Source organism: Pteronotus mesoamericanus, unplaced genomic scaffold (genome assembly GCF_021234165.1).
Source record: "Pteronotus mesoamericanus isolate MK-2021 breed Mesoamerican mustached bat unplaced genomic scaffold, CSHL_Meso_final contig_25, whole genome shotgun sequence".
Taxonomy (NCBI): domain Eukaryota; kingdom Metazoa; phylum Chordata; class Mammalia; order Chiroptera; family Mormoopidae; genus Pteronotus; species Pteronotus mesoamericanus.
In genome coordinates this window covers 21,132,649-21,141,472 of record NW_026555105.1, presented here as the reverse complement: position 1 = coordinate 21,141,472, position 8,824 = coordinate 21,132,649, and positions in this window count along the sequence as shown.

Genomic DNA, 8,824 nt, shown 5'->3' with positions numbered 1-8,824 from the left:
TTTGTCTGCACAAATGGGAGTGAAATCACTGGGTCATAGGCTGCATGTGTTCTGGTTATCTTGTGCACCACAATACATTACCCTCAAGTTAGAAGCTTAAAACAACCACTTTGTTTGTGATTTTGTAGGTCAGGATTTCAAGAAAGCCTCAGCTAGGTGGCTCATCTCTGAACCATGTGGTGTCAGCTGAGACAGCTAGGACTGGAGGTTCCCTTCCAAGATGGCTGGGTATTTTATTCATATCTGCAGCCTTGATGCACTTGGGCCTCCCTCTAACACACGCACACGCACACGCACATGCACGCACACAAACGGCATCTCATCCTAGAAGACACCTCCCCAGGGCCAACTAGACTTCCTCACAGCATGGTAGTCTCAGGATGTTTGAACTCCTTTTGTGGCTGGCTTCTCCAAAGCAATCATTCCAAGAAAGGGGAAGCAGAAATTGCTAGTCTTTTAAGACCCGGGTTTAGAAGCTGACACAGGATCATTTCTGTCACAGCCATTAGTCAAAGCAGCCCTGGGTCAGCCCAGATTCAGACAGTGGGTGCACAGACTCACCTCTCAATGGAAAGAGTGCCAAAGAACGGGTGGCCATATTTTATACACTCTGATATATATTTTTAACTTGACAGCTTGCTCTCCAGATGGCAGCTCCAATCCCCACTCCCCAGCACTATTTCCACATCCCCACTCACACTTGGCTCTCTCCAGCCTGTTCAGTTCTCCTTTTGCACAGCAATAAACATTCTTGTATGTGGGTCACTTCGTCCATGCACAAGTGTAAATGTAGGCTAAGTCTGGGAAGCAGACATGCTAGGTCAAATTGTACATGCACTTACAATTTTGACAGATATTGCCAACCTTTCAATAAGCTCTGAGTTCCAGCTCTTCATAACAGATCCGTACCTCTACCCATAGCCCCAAAACAAGCCACCCTTCTCCCTGGGCCCCCCACCTTCTCCCTGGCCCCCATAGTCCAATCTCCACGTGCAGCCAGAGGGATCCCCTTAAAACCTAAGTCAAATTCTGTCCCTCCTCTGATTAAGCCCATGATGACCTCCCATATTATTCACACTAAAATGTTCTTGCAATGGCTCCAAGGCCCTAGGTGTCTGACCATGTACTTTCTCACCTGCTTCCTTCTGCCCTCCCCCTCTCTGTCCTACCCTGGGCTCCAGGCAGGAGTCTGAACCCACCAAGCGCACTCCCATCTCAAGGCCTTTACAGTTAACCTGGAAACGCTCTCTCCCCGACGTGTTTCCAGGGTTGTCCTTACTTCATCTATGCCTCAAATCAAGTGCCACCCCTCCCCACTCAGGCTCTCCTTCTTACCCGATTTTGGTTTCTTTATAACCTCCCTGCCCCCAGCATGCAGTGCATCAAGTTGAATATTTGTTTATTGTATGTCTCCTCTTAAGATCATAAGCTCAGATCAAAGGGACTGGGTTGGACTTGTTTGCTGCAAATTCTCAGCACCTCCATAGCACCTGGCATTTAGTAGGGGCTCTACAAATATATCTGGAATGATTGTGGAATTCAACCACCCACCATAGAGACTGTGCCAATTTACATCCCACCAACAACGTATGGACCTTAATAACTTGAATTAACCCATACATACTGCCAGATTCATATCCTAGGTTCACATCTGCTGCTCAAGAATCTTCGAGGACTCCCTACTACCTTGCTTGGTACATCCCAGACTGGAATCCGAGGCCTCTTCACACCAGGGCCAATTGTTTCCCTAGCTCTCTGGGACAAAGTTCATGGATGACATTTTCTCAATATTAAGTTTTTCCCTTATCCATTTTTCTTAGATTATTGGTATGAACTTCTTAACTGAACTAAACTTAACTAAAATAAAAAAAGTCATTAAGTGATAAAAGGGGCTAGCTCACAAACAACAAGTTCATTGGTTGGGACTTCTAATGGTATAATGAAACTAATCCCAATTCAAGGCCAGTAAACATCACAATTGATAACTTAGATCAAGTTCTTTCACTTGGCTGAGCCTCAGTTTACCCACTGGTGGAATGAAGATAATAACACTGTCATGTATGAATGCTCTATGCTTGCCAGGCACGGGCACATTTTAATTCAATTTTTATGGTGATGGTAAGAGGTGGGTGCTATTACTATACTTTTTTCTCAAAGGAGGAAACTGAGACATGGAGCAATTAAGTAACAAGTCTCGGTTTCCACAGCTGGGAAGTAGCGGGGCCTCGATTTGAAATTCCCACCCTCCTACTCGTGGGCTGGCTTCCAGACTAGACATTTACTCTTGTGGCACCTTTTAGGAGAACAGTGTGCTCGCCTGGGTGGCCTTGACAGAGGCAATGGGGGGAAGGGACCTTGTGTGTAGGAGATCACCTCTATGGCCAAAACAAAATGTATACAAAAGGCACAGGGCTAAAGTTGTGTTGTGTCCAGCCCGCGGCCCCCACTGGGGTGTGAACCAAGGCTTCTGGGGTCCCAGGTCACTTCTCATTAACATTTTATTCCCTACCACTTTTAGAACAATTGCCATCAATAACAGCTAACAGCTATGGCAGGGTTACTGGGTGTTAAGAGTGTCCCCTGCATTCTGAATCTCTCAACAACCCTAGGAAGTTAGTGACTCACATTAACCCCAGTTTGCAGGCGAAGAGACTGAGCTCAGTGGCGGAGCTGGCATTCGGTTCCTGTGCCTCTACCCACTAACAGGTGCCTGGACCACCCCCTTTGCCCAAGGTCTTTCGTGCCATTAATTCATTCGATTTCACAGTCACGCCTTGGAGTCCACACTCTCATGACTCCCATTTTGCTGACAAGAAAATTGAGGCGCAGCGCCCTGCTCAAGGCTCCACACAGCACTTTGCAACAGATCGGCCCTGCCTCACCTCCCCTAGCAATGTCCAGGATGTCACGGCTTGCAGGGATCCAATTTATAGAGCCGGAAGGAGCAAATCAAGGCCTCTGGAGTGCTGGGCAGAGTTCTCAGGCAGTTGCCCAGAGATCCTGTTTACTAGCAGGGCCGGAGGCGCACCAGACCAGGAAGGGGGGAGGCCCTGGGAGACGCCCCTCGTTTGCATCTTCAAAGCCTTGCCTTTGTGCTCTCCCATCCTCAGGGCTCCCCAGAGGTGCAGCAAGCTGTCATTTCCATGGAATGTTCTGCAGCCCTGGCCGCACTAGCTCTACCTGGCCTCCCCACTCCCGCCCTTTCCTGACCCCCACCTGCTTCCTCACCAAGACAGCCCCATGCTTGCACTCCTGCAGCTCGTTCATTCATTCAGCAAGCCAGCATGGAGGGGTTTTATGCCCTGGGAATGCATTTAAGAATAAACAGTGACCGTTGTTCTATCAGTTGATATTCTGGGGTAGAGGAAAGTCAAGAAATAAAAAACACGCTGAGGAAAATGTATAGTATGTTAGGCAGTTATAAGAGCCAGGGAAAAATAAAAACTAGAGAAAGGCACATGGTTTGGGAGTGAGGAGGAGGGGTCATGGTGTTAAGTAGGGTAGACCAAGCAGGTCTCTATGAGAAGGTGACATCTGAGCAGTTATGTGAACAAGATGAGGAAGTAAACCAGCAACACCTGGAAGAAGGGTGTCCCAGGCAAGGGAGCACTACCCACAGCAAGTGCAAAGGTGCTGAGGCGGAGTAGTGCAGGTGTATGAGGAGTAGCAAGGAGGCCAGTGTGGCTGGAGAGGAGTCAGTTGGGGGGAGGGTATGAGATAGGACAGAGGGGTAATAGGGTGAGAGAGGAGGCAGATCACGTAGGGCCCGGGGGGCATTTTAAGGATTTGGCTTTTGTTCTGAGTGAGCTGGGAACCACAGGAGGGATATGGTCTGATCTGCACGTTACGGGGCTTCTCCGGCTGCTGTATAAAGAGCACACTGTGGAGGGGAAAGAGAGGAACCAGAGAGCCTTGTGAGGAGACCATTGCAATAATCCTGGCAAGAAATGAATGTGATTTGTCCTGGTTGGTAGCTGTTCCAGTTACTATTCGTATGTAATAACTACCCCAAAATTCAATGGCTTAAAGGCACAACTATTTTATTATGCTCATGAATTCAGATATGGTGTGGGGGGCGGGGCTGGCTTGCCTCTGCTGCCTGGTGTCTTGAGCCTCAGCCGGGAAGACTCGAGACTGGACCTGAGGCAATAGCCAAGGGCAGAATTGTCTTGAGGCCCCGAGGATTGGAATGACTTGAAGACTAGGACTGCGAGCAGGAGCGCCTACACCTGACCCTTCCATGTGGCCTAAGCATCCTCACAGTATGGTGGTCTCAGAGCATTTGGACTTTTTTTTTTTAACCCTCACCTGAGGACACGCTTATTGATTTAGAGAGAGGGGAAGGGTGGGGGAAATAGAGGGAGAGAAACATCCATTGGGTTTCCTCTTACATGTGCCCTGACTGGGGACTGAACCCACAACCTAGGCATGTGCCCTGGCTGGGAATCAAAACCACAGCCTTTTGGTTTATGGGATGACGCTTAACTAACTGAGCCACACTGGCCAGGGCAGCATTTGAACGTCTTACATGGCAACTCGGGGCTTCAAGAACCACCGTTCCAGTGAACCAGGTAGATGCTCCATCACCTGTTATGACCCAGCCTCAGAGGTCATTGAGAATCACTTCTGCCATAAATCAGTCACCACCCAACGTTGTTCTAAAACTGCCACAGCACTTAGCATCTTCAAGGCAAATTTAAAGTTTCTTGTGTTGGCTGATGCAGGAGGAAGAGGGAAGAATCGGAAGTGGCTCTGCTCACTTCGGCTCTCAGCCCAGTAATCAAAACCGTTACTTTGCAGGGGTGTGGCCAGCCACAGAGAAGGCCCAGCCCCGCTTGGCTAGCCAAGGCAGGCTTCCTGGAGGAGACAATGCATGAGTTGAGTCTTAAAGAGTGAGGGGTCAGTCAGGAGACATAGAAGAGGCCATCTGAGGACAAGGAGAATCAGGAATGCTCACTTTGGGAAGGAGGAGAGTGAATGCTTGCGAGGTAGATTCTGGCACCAAAGGTCTGGGTTTGAACCCTGCCCTGCCCCTGTTAGTGGGTGACATTGGACAGGCCATCTCACCTCTCTGATCCTCCGTTTATTGTAAAAGAGGAGTGATAATAATCCCACTGCCTTCACAGGAAGAGAGGCATGCAAGGTGCCGACTAGCTAGAAAGATCCTCAAATTTCAACCTCTGACTAGGAAATTACAAGCAGTGGTCATCTCGCTCGGGGTGCTCAGATGAGACAATAGGCAGAGACCTGCTCAATGCCACCCAACATAGAAGGGAGAACGCGAATCTCGCCCCATTCACGTGCCACAGCTCCCTGTCTGCTCTCATTCATTGCCCCTCAAGTTCATTTGGGGGGAGGGGGTATCGCTTCTTCCTTGTACATGCCCCATCCAAAGAACCCTGTGAAGCCCCCAGAGGGCATCACCTGACCCAGAGGTGGGGCCTTGAAGATGGGGTGGTCTCTGTTCTCACAAGGGCTCCCCGCTGCCTGCCTTCTCCATGTCCTATTCAGCAGGAATTCCTCAGTTCAGCATGGAGTTCCGGTGGATTTTATGAGCCAGCCACGGCAGACAAATGGAGAAGAAAAACATCCCTTTGGAGCCCCGCTCAGCTCTCAGAATCTGGTTTCCGCTCAGCCGGAAGGAGGCTGAGCTGCTTTAACCCTCTGTGGGAGGGACCACGGAGTCTGATTATAGATCCTCCCAGCTCCCGGCCCTGCCTTCCCACCACGCAGGCTCCTGTCCTTCCCCGATGCCTCCTATTCTGGCCCCCACCCTGCCCCAGAGCTCAGCCTCCCCTGTCCCTTTGCAGAACCGCCTCAAGGGCCCCAGGTCCCAGTTTAGAATCAGTAGCAAAGCATCCACTTACTGAGGATACTACACACCAGGCATCTTGTAAACCCGAGCTCATGGGCAATCAGGGGAGAAAGGTGGGAAAGAACATGGGCGTGGGACTGAGACAGAGATGCGCCAGACACCCAGCTTTGCCTGATGTAGTTTGTAAGATCTCACAAAGTCCCTTAGCTTAGCTGGGTCTGTAAAACGGGTGTAATAATTGGCTCTATCTCACAGAGTTGTTGTAGAGTGAATGAGACCAGGTATGTAACGTGTTTAGCATGTAGTCCTCCATAAATAATAGTTGTTGTTACTGTTATTACAGTGGTCCCCCTTTATCTGAAAGGGATACATTTCAAGACACCCAGTGGATGCCTGAATCAGCAAACAGGACTATATTTTTTTCTGTATATACTTACATTTTCACTTAAAGAAAGCATTCTGCATCTTCTCTGAAGTTGCCAGCATTATTATTCTTGTGCTTTGGGGCCATTATCAAGTCAAATAAAGGTTATTTTGTCACAAGCACTGTGATACCATGACAGTCGCTCTGATCACCAAGATGGCTCGTAGGTGACTAATGGGTGGGGAGTGTATGGGACATGGAGACGCTGGACAAAGGGCTGAGTCACGTCCCAGATTGGACAAAGCAGGACATCCCTCCAGAACTTCACCACACTACTCATAGCGGTGTGCGATTGAAAACTTATGAATTGTTTACTTCGGGAATTTTCCCTTCCATATTTTCAGACCACAGTTGACCACGGGTAACCGAAAGTGCAGAAAGCGAAACCACAGAGAAGGGGCGAGCGCTGCACGCCTTTCCTCCGCAGGGGGAACCTGGCAGGGGAGGCGCCCTCACCCGCACTTTACCAGCGAGGAAAGTGAGCCTCTTGAAACGCTTCATGCCTCCCCCGCTTCAAGCCTCCCTCGCTCCAATTATGCATCAGGACTGCACGCCCTAAGCTTATTAAATAACACAGCCAATTCTTACAATTCACAGATTCCATATTTGTGAATCTGCCTTCTCGCTGATACATATTTGTGAGGCCGAACGAACACTTGCCATTGCTTTCACGGTCACTCACGCGTTTGTGCGGAGTGAGGAAGATTTGAGGCACCGGACATGCGCGTTCCCAGCGGAGGCGGATCGAGCTCACCTTCTGCCTTCTTGTTTCTGCTCTCATACTGTAAACACGTGTCCTTTCCGTGGTCCACTTAGTGCCACACTTCACACATGTGCCTTTTGTTGGTGATTAAAATGGGCCTCAGGCCCCGTGCTGAAGCGCTGCGCAGTGTCCCTAAGCTCAAAAAGGCGGTGACGCGCCTGACGGAGAAAATACGAGCGTCAGATAAGCTCCGTTCAGGTGTGAGCTTCAGTGCTTTTGGCCGTGAGCTCAGTGTTCATGAATCAACGGTTCACATCAAATAAGGTGTCTTTAAACAGAAACACACATAAAACAAGGCTATGTATTGATCGCTTGACAAAAGGTTGTGACTGGAAGCTCACAGGAAGCTAATCCTGTATATTCCCCAGAAGCCATGGTTCAGTATTTGCTAATTTGATGTTGGCAGTGACTTTACAGAATATAATTACAGTGGGTAATAAAAAATCAACTAAATTTTCAGGGTTTGGGTACTTTCAGGTGTGAAAATAATATTTGGGAAGCATTCCACTGAGCTACAGCTACAATTAGTATAGCTGTGGGACAAATTACCCCACAAGTTGGTGTCTTAAAATGACCATTTTCTTATGCTCACAAGTTCTGTATTTCAGGAATCATAATAACAAGCACAGCAAGGAAGGCTGCTCGTTGCTCCATGATGTCTGAGGCCTCACCTGGGAAGATTCAAATGTGGGAGTGACTGAACAGCTGGGATTGGAATCAGACAAAGGCTTCTTCACTCACTTATCTGTCCCCTGGGCTAGGAAGGGAGGAAGAATAGTACATCTGATCCCAAGCGCCTTCATGGGGCCTGGGCTTCCTCACAGCATGGCGGTCACAGGGCATTTAAACTTGTTACATGGCAACTCTGAGCTCTAAGCAAGGGGATTGCAGTGAACAAGACCAAAGCTGCATCACCTTTTATGACCCAGGTCCAGAAGTCACAGATGGTTACTTCTGCCAAATTCAGCAAGCCACCACAGCCACAAACCTGCCCAGACTCAGGGGACATAGATCTCAGCTCTTGAAGGGAAGAGTGGGGGGTCATGTTTTTAAATCACCATGGCTATTAACACAGACAGAGAAATTAGAGGCCCAGGTTCAAATCTTGACTCTGCTCCTCTCTTAAGTTAACTCCTGGGAGCCCTCTTTCCCTTTCTGTAACATGATGGTAATTCTAGGATGGTGAGGATGTAATGAGACAATGGGTGTGAGGTATTGTTGTTAGTTCAGTGCCTGGCACACAGGGCTCTATAGATGATAATGGTATGAACATTATTGTGAGACTTGGATGTATTGATACGGCTTGCATTTGGCTGTATGTAATGGAAACCCAACACAATGGCTTCACCAAATAGGAGGGGATTTTTTTCCTCCCCAAGAGATCAGGGTGCACTGTGGCTGCTCAAGGAGAATATCAGAGACCTAGCAACTCTGGCTTTTCACTCTGCCCTCCTTAGCATGTGATTTTTGTCCTCATTGCACCAACATGGCTGCTATACCTCCAGGAATTGCATCTCCATTCCAGGCAGAGAGAAGGTGAAAGTAAAAGGTAAAGCCTTCTCACAAGACTCTGTCATTTCATTTGAGGAAGTGGACCCTCCATAGGAACTTCTATCTTCATCTTGTTGTCCAGAACGAGCCACATAGCCACCCCTAGCTACAATGAAGGCTGAGAGGGGAAGTTTTATAGCTAAATCAACTGCTGCCCTAGACAAATTGGGGTTCTCTTGTTGGGGGTTGGATGTTGTGTAGGTGAACAGCAGGTCTGCATGCCAACCTAGGAGGGCAACCCACAAATATACCTGTTGTGCCAGCATCACCA